Source organism: Cherax quadricarinatus, chromosome 45 (genome assembly GCF_038502225.1).
Source record: "Cherax quadricarinatus isolate ZL_2023a chromosome 45, ASM3850222v1, whole genome shotgun sequence".
NCBI classification, from domain to species: domain Eukaryota; kingdom Metazoa; phylum Arthropoda; class Malacostraca; order Decapoda; family Parastacidae; genus Cherax; species Cherax quadricarinatus.
In genome coordinates this window covers 7,212,148-7,230,347 of record NC_091336.1, presented here as the reverse complement: position 1 = coordinate 7,230,347, position 18,200 = coordinate 7,212,148, and the positions used below count along the sequence as shown (strand labels likewise).

At 40.3% G+C, this 18,200-nt stretch overlaps 1 long non-coding RNA gene across 1 annotated transcript in view; it reads right to left on the bottom strand.

The window, feature by feature from the left end:
- Positions 1 to 14,237: 14,237 nt before the first annotated feature.
- Positions 14,238 to 18,200, bottom strand: part of LOC138853986 (uncharacterized) — a 248,886-nt gene continuing 244,923 nt past the window's right edge. Inside the window, exon 4 of the long non-coding RNA XR_011393166.1 lies at positions 14,238 to 14,414. This is a non-coding gene — a long non-coding RNA (uncharacterized lncRNA). The remainder of the gene's footprint in view (positions 14,415 to 18,200) is intronic.

Sequence of the window (18,200 nt, the reverse complement as noted above, 5' to 3'; positions counted from 1 at the left end):
AACTGATGACGTCAGTACTGGAGGTGTATGACTGATGACATCAGTACTGGAGGTGTATGACTGGTGACATCAGTACTGGAGGTGTATGACTGGTGACATCAGTACTGGAGGTGTGTGACTGGTGACATCAGTACTGGAGGTGTATGACTGGTGACATCAGTACTGGAGGTGTATGACTGGTGACATCAGTACTGGAGGTGTATGACTGGTGACGTCAGTACTGGAGGTGTATGACTGATGACATCAGTACTGGAGGTGTATGACTGGTGACGTCAGTACTGGAGGTGTATGACTGGTGACGTCAGTACTGGAGGTGTATGACTGATGACATCAGTACTGGAGGTGTATGACTGGTGACGTCAGTAGTGGAGGTGTATGACTGATGACATCAGTACTGGAGGTGTATGACTGATGACATCAGTACTGGAGGTGTATGACTGGTGACGTCAGTAGTGGTGTATGACTGGTGACGTCAGTAGTGGAGGTGTATGACTGGTGACGTCAGTACGGGAGGTGTATGACTGTTGACGTCAGTACTGGAGGTGTATGACTGATGACATCAGTACTGGAGGTGTATGACTGGTGACGTCAGTACTGGAGGTGTATGACTGGTGACGTCAGTACTGGAGGTGTATGACTGATGACATCAGTACTGGAGGTGTATGACTGGTGACGTCAGTACTGGAGGTGTATGACTGGTGACATCAGTACTGGAGGTGTATGACTGATGACATCAGTACTGGAGGTGTATGACTGGTGACGTCAGTGGTGGAGGTGTATGACTGATGACATCAGTACTGGAGGTGTATGACTGATGACATCAGTACTGGAGGTGTATGACTGGTGACGTCAGTAGTGGATGTGTATAACTGGTGACGTCAGTACTGGAGGTGTATGACTGATGACGTCAGTACTGGAGGTGTATGACTGATGACCTCAGTACTGGAGGTGTATGACTGGCGACGTCAGTAGTGGAGGTGTATGACTGGTGACGTCAGTACTGGAGGTGTATGACTGATGACGTCAGTACTGGAGGTGTATGACTGGAGACGTCAGTAGTGGAGGTGTATGACTGGTGACGTCAGTACTGGAGGTGTATGACTGATGACATCAGTACTGGAGGTGTATGACTGGTGACATCAGTACTGGAGGTGTATGACTGGTGACGTCAGTACTGGAGGTGTATGACTGGTGACGTCAGTACTGGAGGTGTATGACTGATGACATCAGTACTGGAGGTGTATGACTGATGACATCAGTACTGGAGGTGTATGACTGATGACATCAGTACTGGAGGTGTATGACTGGTGACGTCAGTACTGGAGGTGTATGACTGATGACATCAGTACTGGAGGTGTATGACTGGTGACGTCAGTACTGGAGGTGTATGACTGATGACCTCAGTACTGGAGGTGTATGACTGATGACGTCAGTACTGGAGGTGTATGATTGGTGACGTCAGTACTGGAGGTGTATGACTGATGACGTCAGTACTGGAGGTGTATGACTGATGACGTCAGTACTGGAGGTGTATGACTGATGACATCAGTACTGGAGGTGTATGACTGGTGACATCAGTACTGGAGGTGTATGACTGGTGACATCAGTACTGGAGGTGTGTGACTGGTGATATCAGTACTGGAGGTGTATGACTGATGACATCAGTACTGGAGGTGTATGACTGGTGACGTCAGCACTGGAGGTGTATGACTGATGACATCAGTACTGGAGGTGTATGACTGATGACATCAGTACTGGAGGTGTATGACTGGTGACGTCAGTACTGGAGGTGTATGACTGATGACATCAGTACTGGAGGTGTATGACTGGTGACATCAGTACTGGAGGTGTATGACTGGTGACATCAGTACTGGAGGTGTATGACTGGTGACGTCAGTACTGGAGGTGTATGGCTGATGACATCAGTACTGGAGGTGTATGACTGATGACATCAGTACTGGAGGTGTATGACTGATGACATCAGTACTGGAGGTGTATGACTGGTGACGTCAGTACTGGAGGTGTATGACTGATGACATCAGTACTGGAGGTGTATGACTGGTGACGTCAGTACTGGAGGTGTATGACTGATGACCTCAGTACTGGAGGTGTATGACTGATGACGTCAGTACTGGAGGTGTATGACTGGTGACGTCAGTACTGGAGGTGTATGACTGATGACGTCAGTACTGGAGATGTATAACTGATGACGTCAGTACTGGAGGTGTATGACTGATGACATCAGTACTGGAGGTGTATGACTGGTGACATCAGTACTGGAGGTGTATGACTGGTGACATCAGTACTGGAGGTGTGTGACTGGTGACATCAGTACTGGAGGTGTATGACTGGTGACATCAGTACTGGAGGTGTATGACTGGTGACATCAGTACTGGAGGTGTATGACTGGTGACGTCAGTACTGGAGGTGTATGACTGATGACATCAGTACTGGAGGTGTATGACTGGTGACGTCAGTACTGGAGGTGTATGACTGGTGACGTCAGTACTGGAGGTATATGACTGATGACATCAGTACTGGAGGTGTATGACTGGTGACGTCAGTAGTGGAGGTGTATGACTGATGACATCAGTACTGGAGGTGTATGACTGATGACATCAGTACTGGAGGTGTATGACTGGTGACGTCAGTAGTGGTGTATGACTGGTGACGTCAGTAGTGGAGGTGTATGACTGGTGACGTCAGTACGGGAGGTGTATGACTGTTGACGTCAGTACTGGAGGTGTATGACTGATGACATCAGTACTGGAGGTGTATGACTGGTGACGTCAGTACTGGAGGTGTATGACTGGTGACGTCAGTACTGGAGGTGTATGACTGATGACATCAGTACTGGAGGTGTATGACTGGTGACGTCAGTACTGGAGGTGTATGACTGGTGACATCAGTACTGGAGGTGTATGACTGATGACATCAGTACTGGAGGTGTATGACTGGTGACGTCAGTGGTGGAGGTGTATGACTGATGACATCAGTACTGGAGGTGTATGACTGATGACATCAGTACTGGAGGTGTATGACTGGTGACGTCAGTAGTGGATGTGTATAACTGGTGACGTCAGTACTGGAGGTGTATGACTGATGACGTCAGTACTGGAGGTGTATGACTGATGACCTCAGTACTGGAGGTGTATGACTGGCGACGTCAGTAGTGGAGGTGTATGACTGGTGACGTCAGTACTGGAGGTGTATGACTGATGACGTCAGTACTGGAGGTGTATGACTGGAGACGTCAGTAGTGGAGGTGTATGACTGGTGACGTCAGTACTGGAGGTGTATGACTGATGACATCAGTACTGGAGGTGTATGACTGGTGACATCAGTACTGGAGGTGTATGACTGGTGACGTCAGTACTGGAGGTGTATGACTGGTGACGTCAGTACTGGAGGTGTATGACTGATGACATCAGTACTGGAGGTGTATGACTGATGACATCAGTACTGGAGGTGTATGACTGATGACATCAGTACTTGAGGTGTATGACTGGTGACGTCAGTACTGGAGGTGTATGACTGATGACATCAGTACTGGAGGTGTATGACTGGTGACGTCAGTACTGGAGGTGTATGACTGATGACCTCAGTACTGGAGGTGTATGACTGATGACGTCAGTACTGGAGGTGTATGATTGGTGACGTCAGTACTGGAGGTGTATGACTGATGACGTCAGTACTGGAGGTGTATGACTGATGACGTCAGTACTGGAGGTGTATGACTGATGACATCAGTACTGGAGGTGTATGACTGGTGACATCAGTACTGGAGGTGTATGACTGGTGACATCAGTACTGGAGGTGTGTGACTGGTGATATCAGTACTGGAGGTGTATGACTGGTGACATCAGTACTGGAGGTGTATGACTGGTGACGTCAGTACTGGAGGTGTATGACTGGTGACGTCAGTACTGAAGGTGTATGACTGATGACATCAGTACTGGAGGTGTATGACTGGTGACGTCAGTACTGGAGGTGTATGACTGGTGACGTCAGTACTGGAGGTGTATGACTGATGACATCGGTACTGGAGGTGTATGACTGGTGACGTCAGTAGTGGAGGTGTATGACTGATGACATCAGTACTGGAGGTGTATGACTGATGACATCAGTACTGGAGGTGTATGACTGGTGACGTCAGTAGTGGAGGTGTATGACTGGTGACGTCAGTAGTGGAGGTGTATGACTGGTGACGTCAGTACGGGAGGTGTATGACGGGTGACGTCAGTACTGGAGGTGTATGACTGATGACATCAGTACTGGAGGTGTATGACTGGTGACGTCAGTACTGGAGGTGTATGACTGGTGACGTCAGTACTGGAGGTGTATGACTGATGACATCAGTACTGGAGGTGTATGACTGGTGACGTCAGTACTGGAGGTGTATGACTGGTGACGTCAGTACTGGAGGTGTATGACTGATGACATCAGTACTGGAGGTGTATGACTGGTGACGTCAGTAGTGGAGGTGTATGACTGATGACATCAGTACTGGAGGTGTATGACTGATGACATCAGTACTGGAGGTGTATGACTGGTGACGTCAGTAGTGGAGGTGTATGACTGGTGACGTCAGTAGTGGAGGTGTATGACTCGTGACGTCAGTACTGGAGGTGTATGACTGATGACGTCAGTACTGGAGGTGTATGACTGATGACCTGAGTACTGGAGGTGTATGACTGGTGACGTCATTAGTGGAGGTGTATGACTGGTGACGTCAGTAATGGAGGTGTATGACTGATGACGTCAGTACTGGAGGTGTATGACTGGTGACGTCAGTAGTGGAGGTGTATGACTGGTGACGTCAGTACTGGAGGTGTATGACTGATGACGTCAGTACTGGAGGTGTATGACTGGTGACGTCAGTACTGGAGGTGTATGACTGGTGACGTCAGTACTGGAGGTGTATGACTTGTGACGTCAGTACTAGAGGTGTATGACTGATGACGTCAGTACTGGAGTTGTATGACTGGTGACGTCAGTACTGGAGGTGTATGACTGGTGACGTCAGTACTGGAGGTGTATGACTGATGACATCAGTACTGGAGGTGTATGACTGGTGACGTCAGTACTGGAGGTGTATGACTGGTGACGTCAGTACTGGAGGTGTATGACTGATGACATCAGTACTTGAGGTGTATGACTGGTGACGTCAGTACTGGAGGTGTATGACTGATGACATCAGTACTGGAGGTGTATGACTGATGACGTCAGTACTGGAGGTGTATGACTGATGACATCAGTACTGGAGGTGTATGACTGATGACATCGGTACTGGAGGTGTATGACTGATGACGTCAGTACTGGAGGTGTATGACTGATGACATCAGTACTGGAGGTGTATGACTAATGACATCAGTACTGGAGGTGTATGACTGATGACGTCAGTACTGGAGGTGTATGACTGATGACGTCAGTACTGGAGGTGTATGACTGATGACGTCAGTACTGGAGGTGTATGACTGATGACGTCAGTACTAGAGGTGTATGATTGATGACGTCAGTACTGGAGGTGTATGACTGATGACGTCAGTACTGGAGGTGTATGACTGGTGACATCAGTACTGGAGGTGTATGACTGATCACATCAGTACTGGAGGTGTATGACTGGTGACGTCAGTACTGGAGGTGTATGACTGGTGACGTCAGTACTGGAGGTGTATGACTGATGACGTCAGTACTGGAGGTGTATGACTGATGACGTCAGTACTGGAGGTGAATGACTGGTGACGTCAGTACTGGAGGTGTAAGACTGATGACGTCAGTACTGGAGGTGTATGACTGGTGACGTCAGTACTGGAGGTGAATGACTGGTGACGTCAGTACTGGAGGTGTAAGACTGATGACGTCAGTACTGGAGGTGTATGACTGGTGACGTCAGTACTGGAGGTGTATGAGTGATGACATCAGTACTGGATGTGTATGACTGGTGACGTCAGTACTGGAGGTGTATGACTGATGACATCAGTACTGGAGGTGTATGACTGGTGACGTCAGTACTGGAGGTGTATGACTGATGACATCAGTACTGGAGGTGTATGACTGGTGACGTCAGTACTGGACGTGTATGACTGATGACAACAGTACTGGAGGTGTATGACTGGTGACGTCAGTACTGGAGGTGTATGACTGGTGACGTCAGTACTGGAGGTGTATGACTGATGACATCAGTACTGGAGGTGTATGACTGGTGACGTCAGTACTGGAGGTGTATGACTGATGACATCAGTACTGGAGGTGTATGACTGATGACATCAGTACTGGAGGTGTATGACTGGTGACGTCAGTACTGGAGGTGTATGACTGATGACATCAGTACTGGAGGTGTATGACTGATGACGTCAGTACTGGAGGTGTATGACTGGTGACGTCAGTACTGGAGGTGTATGACTGGTGACGTCAGTACTGGAGGTGTATGACTGGTGACGTCAGTACTGGAGGTGTATGACTGATGAAGTCAGTAGTGGAGGTGTATGACTGATGACGTCAGTACTGGAGGTGTATGACTGGTGACGTCAGTACTGGACGTGTATGACTGATGACGTCAGTACTGGAGGTGTATGACTGGTGACGTCAGTACTGGAGGTTTATGACTGGTGACGTCAGGAGTGGAGGTGTACGACTGGTGACGTCAGTACTGGAGGTGTATGACTGGTGACGTCAGTACTGGAGTTGTATGACTGATGACATCAGTACTAGAGGTGTATGACTGGTGACGTCAGTACTGGAGGTGTATGACTGATGACATCAGTACTGGAGGTGTATGACTGATGACATCACTACTGGAGGTGTATGACTGGTGACGTCAGTACTGGAGGTGTATGACTGATGACATCAGTACTGGAGGTGTATGACTGGTGACATCAGTACTGGAGGTGTATGACTGGTGACATCAGTACTGGAGGTGTATGACTGATGACATCAGTACTGGAGGTGTATGACTGGTGACATCAGTACTGGAGGTGTATGACTGGTGACATCAGTACTGGAGGTGTATGACTGGTGACATCAGTACTGGAGGTGTATGACTGATGACATCAGTACTGGAGGTGTATGACTGGTGACATCAGCACTGGAGGTGTATGACTGGTGACATCAGTACTGGAGGTGTATGACTGGTGACATCAGTACTGGAGGTGTATGACTGATGACATCAGTACTGGAGGTGTATGACTGATGACCTCAGTACTGGAGGTGTATGACTGGTGACATCAGTACTGGAGGTGTATGACTGATGACATCAGTACTGGAGGTGTATGACTGGTGACATCAGTACTGGAGGTGTATGACTGATGACATCAGTACTGGAGGTGTATGACTGATGACATCAGCACTGGAGGTGTATGACTGGTGACATCAGTACTGGAGGTGTATGACTGATGACATCAGTACTGGAGGTGTATGACTGATGACATCAGTACTGGAGGTGTATGACTGATGACATCAGTACTGGAGGTGTATGACTGATGACATCAGTACTGGAGGTGTATGACTGATGACATCAGTGCTGGAGGTGTATGACTGATGACATCAGTACTGGAGGTGTATGACTGATGACATCAGTACTGGAGGTGTATGACTGATGACATCAGTACTGGAGGTGTATGACTGATGACATCAGTACTGTAGGTGTATGACTGATGACATCAGTACTGGAGGTGTATGACTGATGACGTCAGTACTAGAGGTGTATGACTGATGACGTCACACGTACACTCACGCGGTGTAGTAAAATACTACTGACGTCTGAATTGTTTGGATGCTTGTATACTTGTAGACTTCTTATTCTTATTCTTCTTATTCTTATTCTTCTTATTCTTATTCTTCTTATTCTTATTCATATTCTTCTTATTCTTATTCTTCTTATTCTTATTCTTATTATTCTTATTCTTATTCTTCTTATTCTTATTCTTCTTATTCTTATTCTTCTTATTCTTATTCTTATTCTTATTCTTCTTATTCTTATTCTTCTTATTCTTATTCATATTCTTCTTATTCTTATTCTTCTTATTCTTATTCTTCTTATTCTTATTCTTCTTATTCTTATTCTTCTTATTCTTATTCTTATTCTTCTTATTCTTACTCTTCTTATTCTTATTCTTCTTATTCTTATTCTTCTTATTCTTATTCTTGTTATTCTGATTATTCTTATTCTTATTATTCTTATTCTTATTCTTCTTGTTCTTATTCTTTTTATTGTCATTCTTCTTATTCTTATTATTCCTATTCTTATTATTCTTATTCTTATTCTTCTTATTCTTATTCTTTTTGTTCTTATTCTTCTTATTCTTATTCTTTTTATTCTTATTCTTCTTATTCGTATTCTTCTTATTCTTCTTATTCTTCTTATTTTTTAATCTTCTTGTTCTTCTTATTCTTATTTTTCTTATGCTTATTCTTCTTATTCTTCTTATTCTTATTCTTCTTATTCTTCGTATTCTTATTCTTCTTATTCTTATTCTTCTTATTCTTATTCTTCTTATTCTTCTTATTCTTATTCTTCTTATTCTTCTTATGCTTATTCTTCTTATTCTTATTCTTCTTATTGTTATTCTTACTCTTCTTATTCTTCGTATTCTTATTCTTCTTATTCTTATTCTTCTTATTCTTATTCTTCTTATTCTTCTTATTTTTATTCATCTCATTCTTATTCTTCTTTTTCTTCTTCTTCTTATTCTTCTTATTCTTATTCTTCTTATTCTTCTTATTCTTATTTTTCGTATTCTTATTCTTATTCTTCTTATTCTTATTCTTCTTATTCTTATTCTTCTTATTCTTCTTATTCTTATTATTTTTATTCTTCTTATTCTTATTCTTATTCTTCTTATTCTTATTCTTCTTATTCTTATTCTTCTTATTGTTATTCTTATTCTTCTTATTCTTCTTATTCTTATTCTTATTCTTCTTATTCTTATTTTTCTTATTCTTATTCTTCTTATTCTTATTCTTCTTATTCTTATTCTTCTTATTCTTAGTCTTCTTATTCTTATTCTTCTTATTCTTATTCTTCTTATTCTTATTCTTCTTATTCTTATTCTTCTTATTCTTATTCTTCTTATTCTTATTCTTCTTATTCTTATTCTTATTCTTCTTATTCTTATTCTTCTTATTCTTATTCTTCTTATTCTTATTTTTCTTATCCTTATTCTTCTTTTTCTTCTTATTTGAAAACACAACTTTTAGAAGGAGTATAAAAAATGAGTGAAAATGAAGTGAATATGAAGAGAGTGAGTGAAGATGAAGATAGTGAATGAAGATGAAGATAGTGATTGAAGATGAAGATAGTGAGTGAAGGTGAAGATAGTGAGTGAAGATGAAGATAGTGAGTGAAGATGAAGATAGTTAGTGAAGATGAAGATAGTGAGTGAAGATGAAGATAGTGATTGAAGATGAAGATAGTGATTGAAGATGAAGATAGTGAGTGAAAATGAAGATAGTGATTGAAGATGAAGGAAGTGAGTGAAGATGAAGATAGTGATTGAAGATGAAGATAGTGAGTGAAGATGAAGATAGTGATTAAAGATGAAGATAGTGAGTGAAGATGAAGATAGTGAGTGAAGATGAAGATAGTGATTGAAAATGAAGATAGTGAGTGAAGATGAAGATAGTGATTAAAGATGAAGATAGTGAGTGAAGATGAAGATAGTGAGTGAAGATGAAGATAGTGATTGAAAATGAAGATAGTGATTGAAGATGAAGGAAGTGAGTGAAGATGAAGATAGTGATTGAAGAGGAAGATAGTGAGTGAAGATGAAGGAAGTGAGTGAAGATGAAGATAGTGAGTGAAGATGAAGATAGTGATTGAAGATGAAGATAGTGAGTGAAGATGAAGATAGTGAGTGAAGATGAAGATAGTGATTGAAGATGAAGATAGTGATTGAAGATGAAGATAGTGATTGAAAATGAAGATAGTGATTGAAAATGAAGATAGTGATTGAAGATGAAGGAAGTGAGTGAAGATGAAGATAGTGATTGAAGAGGAAGATAGTGAGTGAAGATGAAGGAAGTGAGTGAAGATGAAGATAGTGAGTGAAGATGAAGGAAGTGAGTGTAGATGAAGATATTGAGTGAAGATGAAGGAAGTGAGTGAAGATGAAGATAGTGATTGGAGATGAAGATAGTGAGTGAAGATGAAGGAAGTGAGTGAAGATGAAGATAGTGAGTGAAAATGAAGATAGTGAGTGAAGATGAAGGAAGTGAGTGAAGATGAAGATAGTGATTGAAGATGAAGATAGTTAGTGAAGATGAAGGAAGTGAGTGAAGATGAAGATAGTGAGTGAAAATGAAGATAGTGAGTGAAGATGAAGGAAGTGAGTGAAGATGAAGGAAGTGAGTGAAGATGAAGATAGTGAGTGAAGATGAAGGAAGTGAGTGAGGATGAAGATAGTGAGTGAAGATGAAGGAAGTGAGTGAAGATGAAGATAGTGAGTGAAGATGAAGGAAGTGAGTGAAGATGAAGGAAGTGAGTGAAGATGAAGGAAGTGAGTGAAGATGAAGGAAGTGAGTGAAGATGAAGGAAGTGAGTGAAGATGAAGATAGTGAGTGAAGATGAAGGAAGTGAGTGAAGATGAAGGAAGTGAGTGAAGATGAAGATAGTGAGTGAAGATGAAGGAAGTGATTGAAGATGAAGGAAGTGAGTGAAGATGAAGATAGTGAGTGAAGATGAAGGAAGTGAGTGAAGATGAAGGAAGTGAGTGAAGAAGAAGATAGTGAGTGAAGATGAAGGAAGTGAGTGAAGATGAAGGAAGTGAGTGAAGATGAAGATAGTGAGTGAAGATGAAGATAGTGAGTGAAGATGAAGGAAGTGAGTGAAGATGAAGGAAGTGAGTGAAGATGAAGATAGTGAGTGAAGATGAAGGAAGTGAGTGAAGATGAAGATAGTGAGTGAAGATGAAGATAGCGAGTGAAGATGAAGGAAGTGAGTGAAGATGAAGATAGTGAGTGAAGATGAAGATAGTGAGTGAAGATGAAGGAAGTGAGTGAAGATGAAGGAAGTGAGTGAAGATGAAGATAGTGAGTGAAGATGAAGGAAGTGAGTGAAGATGAAGATAGTGAGTGAAGATGAAGATAGCGAGTGAAGATGAAGGAAGTGAGTGAAGATGAAGATAGTGAGTGAAGTTGAAGATAGTGAGTGAAGATGAAGGAAGTGAGTGAAGATGAAGGAAGTGAGTGAAGATGAAGATAGTGAGTGAAGATGAAGGAAGTGAGTGAAGATGAAGATAGTGAGTGAAGATGAAGGAAGTGAGTGAAGATGAAGATAGTGAGTGAAGATGAAGGAAGTGAGTGAAGATGAAGGAAGTGAGTGAAGATGAAGGAAGTGAGTGAAGATGAAGATAGTGAGTGAAGATGAAGGAAGTGAGTGAAGATGAAGGAAGTGAGTGAAGATGAAGATAGTGAGTGAAGATGAAGGAAGTGAGTGAAGATGAAGGAAGTGATTGAAGATGAAGGAAGTGAGTGAAGATGAAGGAAGTGAGTGAAGATGAAGATAGTGAGTGAAGATGAAGGAAGTGAGTGAAGATGAAGGAAGTGAGTGAAGATGAAGATAGTGAGTGAAGATGAAGGAAGTGAGTGAAGATGAAGATAGTGAGTGAAGATGAAGGAAGTGAGTGAAGATGAAGATAGTGAGTGAAGATGAAGGAAGTGAGTGAAGATGAAGATAGTGAGTGAAGATGAAGGAAGTGAGTGAAGATGAAGGAAGTGAGTGAAGATGAAGATAGTGAGTGAAGATGAAGGAAGTGAGTGAAGATGAAGATAGTGAGTGAAGATGAAGGAAGTGAGTGAAGATGAAGGAAGTGAGTGAAGATGAAGGAAGTGAGTGAAGATGAAGATAGTGAGTGAAGATGAAGGAAGTGAGTGAAGATGAAGGAAGTGAGTGAAGATGAAGATAGTGAGTGAAGATGAAGGAAGCGAGTGAAGATGAAGATAGTGAGTGAAGATGAAGGAAGTGAGTGAAGATGAAGATAGTGAGTGAAGATGAAGGAAGTGAGTGAAGATGAAGATAGTGAGTGAAGATGAAGGAAGTGAGTGAAGATGAAGGAAGTGAGTGAAGATGAAGATAGTGAGTGAAGATGAAGGAAGTGAGTGAAGATGAAGATAGTGAGTGAAGATGAAGGAAGTGAGTGAAGATGAAGATAGTGAGTGAAGATGAAGGAAGTGAGTGAAGATGAAGGAAGTGAGTGAAGATGAAGGAAGTGAGTGAAGATGAAGATAGTGAGTGAAGATGAAGGAAGTGAGTGAAGATGAAGGAAGTGAGTGAAGATGAAGATAGTGAGTGAAGATGAAGGAAGCGAGTGAAGATGAAGATAGTGAGTGAAGATGAAGGAAGTGAGTGAAGATGAAGATAGTGAGTGAAGATGAAGGAAGTGAGTGAAGATGAAGATAGTGAGTGAAGATGAAGGAAGTGAGTGAAGATGAAGGAAGTGAGTGAAGATGAAGATAGTGAGTGAAGATGAAGGAAGTGAGTGAAGATGAAGGAAGTGAGTGAAGATGAAGATAGTGAGTGAAGATGAAGAGAGTGAGTGAAGATGAAGATAGTGAGTGAAGAAAAAATCTGCACATTCAGAAGAGGTTTATAACAGTCCAGAATAAATAACAATAAATATATCAGAAAAAAATATTTATTTTCGAATTTATATTCATATTATTACAGATATCTTCTTATATAGATTATAATACACTTATTTAGAATTTATTATTTCTGGTAAATCACAACAAAAAGATATTACATATATATATATATATATATATATATATATATATATATATATATATATATATATATATATATATATATATATATATATATATATATATATATATATATATATATATATATATATATATATATATATATATATATATATATGTCGTGCCGAATATGTAAAACTGGTCAATTAGCAAGAACTCATTTAAAATTAAGTCCTTTCTGAAATTTTCTCTTATACGTTTAAAGATATATTTTTTTCATTAATGTTATTGTAAAAAATTTTAATTTTGGACCACAAGAACCTTAGAAAACTTACCTAACCTTATTATAAAAAGACCAATTTATTTTAGCCTAACCCAACTAAATATATTTTAAATACGTTTACAATAATTTAGTACTGAACAAACACAATCAAATATATTTTTTTCGTTTGGTTCAGAATGATTTTGGCGAAATTATTGCATACACAAATTTTCACTTGTCCTATATGGCAAGATGAACGTTGCTATTTAAGGCAAGATCGCAAGTTCTGCCTGTTCGGCACCACATATATATATATATATATATATATATATATATATATCTGTATATATATATATATATATATATATATATATATATATATATATATATATATATATATATATATATGGCTGACACTTGTGGAGTGGGGACAATGGCTGACAGTTGCGTGTGGTGGAGGCAGGAAGACCGTGCCTGTCAGCAGGTACCGTCCACCTGCCTTGGCCACCTCCGTGCCCAGGCAAGGAATATATCGACTCAACTCCGACATTTTTCTACACAGCAGTTGTCGACCCAGCTGTTTGTCGATGCACGAACATGCCGACAACTTTCATGTTCTGACTATCTTTGTAGACCTTTCTGGGAGAATTCGTTGGGCTTTTAAAATCTGTTCGACGCTGAGATGTGGCCGGGATTCAAGACCAAGAAACCTAGGAAATCGGAGCCGATTTATCGGACGGAGCGAAGGGGATGTCGGACAACATCCCGTATAAGGGATAAAGGAGATCATGTGTGTGTGAGACCACGAGGGAAAGTCATTGGTGACTGCAAAGTCGTTCTTTGTCCTGAACTTTCGTAAGTGACATCAACATTATTTTACACATCTCTGGCCAGAGAGCGAGGAGTGTATTGTTTTTACAGACATGAATATATATTGTTGACAACGTCTCGCCCAAAATAGTGGGCTTTTAGCATGCCCTAAACAATGCCCACTGGGCGGGCGAAACGTTGCCAGTGAAGAATCGAATTATATTGCATTTATGTTTGTTTTTCTTCCTCCTCTTCTCAGAAGTTTATTCCATCTTTCTCCAGAATATTTTGTACCTTGAACAACGAAAGTTTATATATATATATATATATATATATATATATATATATATATATATATATATATATATATATATATATATATATATATATATATATATATATATATATATATATGTATATATATATATATATATATATATATATATATATATATATAGCGAGAGATTCCTTACTGGGATTCGTTTTTCTCTCTCTCTCTCTTTCTCTCTACCTCCTGCTGGTGCTACACCTGCTGTCCCCCCGCCCCTGCTTCAACAAGCAGAGGCGGTGATCTAGCAGGCCAGAAGGCTGTGCTGGGCGGCCGCAATCCTAACTAGGGAAGGGCCGCACCACGTTGAATCTGGAAGTACAATAAAGGAAAATTAGATTGCTTGCCCTGGTACAAGTGGGATTGTGTGCCCTCAGCTTGGCTATACGAGGCTCCCAACCACTACCACCATCACTACCACTACTACCACCACTACCACCACCAACACCACCAGCTGCTGCTGCTGCAAAATTGTATCTCCCGAACTTTCACATCCTTACTTTAAATCTCCTCTTTTCTCCGTAATAGACGACAACCAGTGTAATACTTCAGAATTTCTCGAACATTTTGAATATTTTTTTCTTTATGGACATAGGCAATATATGTTAACATAATGTGATCACACACACACACACACACACACACACACACACACACACACACACACACACACACACACACACACACACACACACACATATATATATATATATATATATATATATATATATATATATATATATATATATAGCAAACAATCACAGACAGGCGATCTTAACTATTCAAGACAAACCACAGAGGGTGGAAATCAAGTACTCAAGTACTTTCGCACTTCTCAGTGCGTCATCAGGAGTTATACAATGTTGCAAGGTTGCAAGTGAAGGAGTGAGGGGAAGTTTTTCTCATAATAGAGCAGAGTGGGCCTGGCACCTCCTCCTGGCTCTCTCTCTCTCTCTCTCTCTCTCTCTCTATATATATATATATATATATATATATATATATATATATATATATATATATATATATATATATATATATATATCTTCTTCTTTCAAGAAATCGGCAGTATCCCACCAAGGCAGGGTGACCCAAAAAGAAAAACGAAAGTTTCTTTCTAAATTTACTAATATATATACAGGAGAAGGGGTTACTAGCCCCTTGCTCCCGGGATATTAGTCGCCTGTTACAACACGCATGGCTTACGGAGGAAGAATTCTGTTCCACTTCCCCATGGAGATAAGAGGAAATAAAGAAGAACAAGAACTAGCAAGAAAATAGATGATAACCCAGAGGGGTGTGTATATATATGCTTGTACATGCAGTCTAGTGAGACCTAAGTGTAAGTGGATCCCCAAGACGTACCTGAAATTTTGCATATTTATTAGACAGTTAAAAAAGACACCAGCAATCCTACCATCATGTAAAACAATTACAGGCTTCTATTTTACATTCTCTTGGCAGGACGGTAGTACCTCCCTGGGTGGTTGCTGTCTACCAACCTACTACCAAAGAACACACACAGACACACACAGACACACAGACACACAGACACACAGACACACAGACACACAGACACACACAGACACACAGACACACACACACACACACACACACACACACACACACACACACACACACACACACACACACACACACACACACACACACACACACACACACACACACACACATATATATATATATATATATATATATATATATATATATATATATATATATATATATATATATATATATATATATATATATATATATATATATATATATATATATATATCACTAACAACACTGCGACTAGCCAAGGACCCGAACTCATGAAGTTTTGGCCAGCCTCAGAGGCACCCACACCACCGCATGTCCTCGGACCAAGGGTAACACCCCTAGCTTGGATGGGTGCTTGGTTCTTGTAGGATTTGGTGGTCCTGTGGGTTAAGGCGTCATGTGATTTTCGTTCACCATGAGGCGGGCCAAAACATCATTCGTTTGAGTCCTTGGCTAGTCACAGTGTTGCTATTGATCAATACCACTCGTTCGTGATTACAATAATATATATATATATATATATATATATATATATATATATATATATATATATATATATATATATATATATATATATATGTATATATATATATGTAATATCTATTCTTATGAACACTGTCATTCTTCAGTTCACGAGAGAGTTCAGTGTTCTGTGTTCTCATTGTTCTGTGTATGTTTAGTCCTGAGTTCATATATAGTAATATAACAAAAATTTCTGAAATAGCATATATTCAAAACTATCAAAAATGTTTTATTGACAAATATCCAAAAATTACCACAAATATATTTAAGACTGAAAAAGAACAAGGAAATATTCTCAGCCAAGAATATATTGGTTCTGTTGTATCGTGAAAACTTTCTTCATATTCTTTCTCTACCAAAGAATTTCACAATCAAAACTCCATTTAAAATTCTTGATGTTATAAATACTGTTGATTAATAATTCCCCCGAAATTCTGTATAAATTGTATAAATACTGTATAATAATTTTATTTTGGGAAAACAGTAAATATTCTTGAAATACAATTACAACATAATAAATATAACATTAGAATCTGGCAAGACTCTAATGATATTTTTGTTAATGTGAAATATTTTAATAAGTTAAAAACCAAGAAAGTTGCAACGTACAAATTAATATTTGAAGAAAATATAATAGAATCAAACTTTATCAAAAATAGAATAGATTATAATTTGAATATAAGTCCAGGATTGTATGAGCTGGATTCATTTATAATGCACTGAATATGTGGAGATTCTAAGTTAAGTTGACAAACAAATTCACTTGTACCAGACATGACTCTCTTAACCTAACAATAAGTTGAGAACAATGGTATTATGGGACAGTAGGCATTTTGAGAAAGGTCTGGTGATACTGACAAGATGTGGAAAAATACACTTATGTATAGTTCAGGACATTTATTAAAGGAAACGTTTCGCCACACAGTGGCCTTCTCAGTCCTATACAAAGAAGAAATGTAGTAGTAGTTTCAGGTAATCAGTCCCTCAGCCTGGAGTCAATGTAATCAGTCCATCAATCTTGAAAATATTGATTGACTGATAAGATTGACTCCAGGCCGAGGGACTGATTACCTCAAACTCCTTTTGATCCTCTCAGTTCTCCTTTATATTGGACTGACGAAGCCACTGTGTGGAGAATCGTTTCCTCAATAAAGATACCCAAGTGTTGCACATGTGTCTAATTTATCTACACATCTCAGGTACTTACCAAACCCAATCCATCTCACTCATATTCTGTTAGCGGGATGGATTTGTGAAGGACCTGCCCAGTATGGGCCAACAGACCTACTTCATTGTTCATTTCTTATTTTCTTATATATTTGTCTAATCTCTTTTTAAAGCTACGCATCCTGATTGTGTTAAGTAGGACAGGCTAGAGTGTTAACAGTGAAAATCAAGAGTGGTTGTATGGACTGCTGGCAACACTGAAGCTTGTTTCGCTGGGGTCAGCGTAGGGCGATTGTGCTGTGACCGAAGCTACGGCGGTAATCGCTATTTCACCCAAACACTGTAATGTAAACACGCACACAGCTTTAAGCAGAGGTATGATAAAGCTAATGGTGCAGGGAGAGTAACCCGGTAGAGGCCAGTGAAGAGGCGGGGCCAGGAGCTATGACTCGACCACTTCAACCACAACTGATTACAACTAGGTGAGTATACACGCACTGCGTGGAATAGACAAGGTGGACAGAAACAGGATGTTCCAGAGAGGGGACACAGAAACAAGGGGTCACAATTGGAAGTTGAAAACCCAGATGAGTCAATGGGATGTTAGGAAGTATTACGTCAGTCATAGAGTTGTTAGGAAGTGTAATAGTCTAGCAAGTGATGTAGTGGAAGCAGGAACCATACATAGCTTTAAGACGAGGTATGATAAAGCTCATGGAGCAGGGAGAGAGAGGACCTAGTAGCGGTCAGTGAAGATGCGGGGCCAGGAGTTGAGTCTCGACCCCTGCAACCACAATTAGATGAATTAGGTGAGTACACACACACACACACACACACACACACACA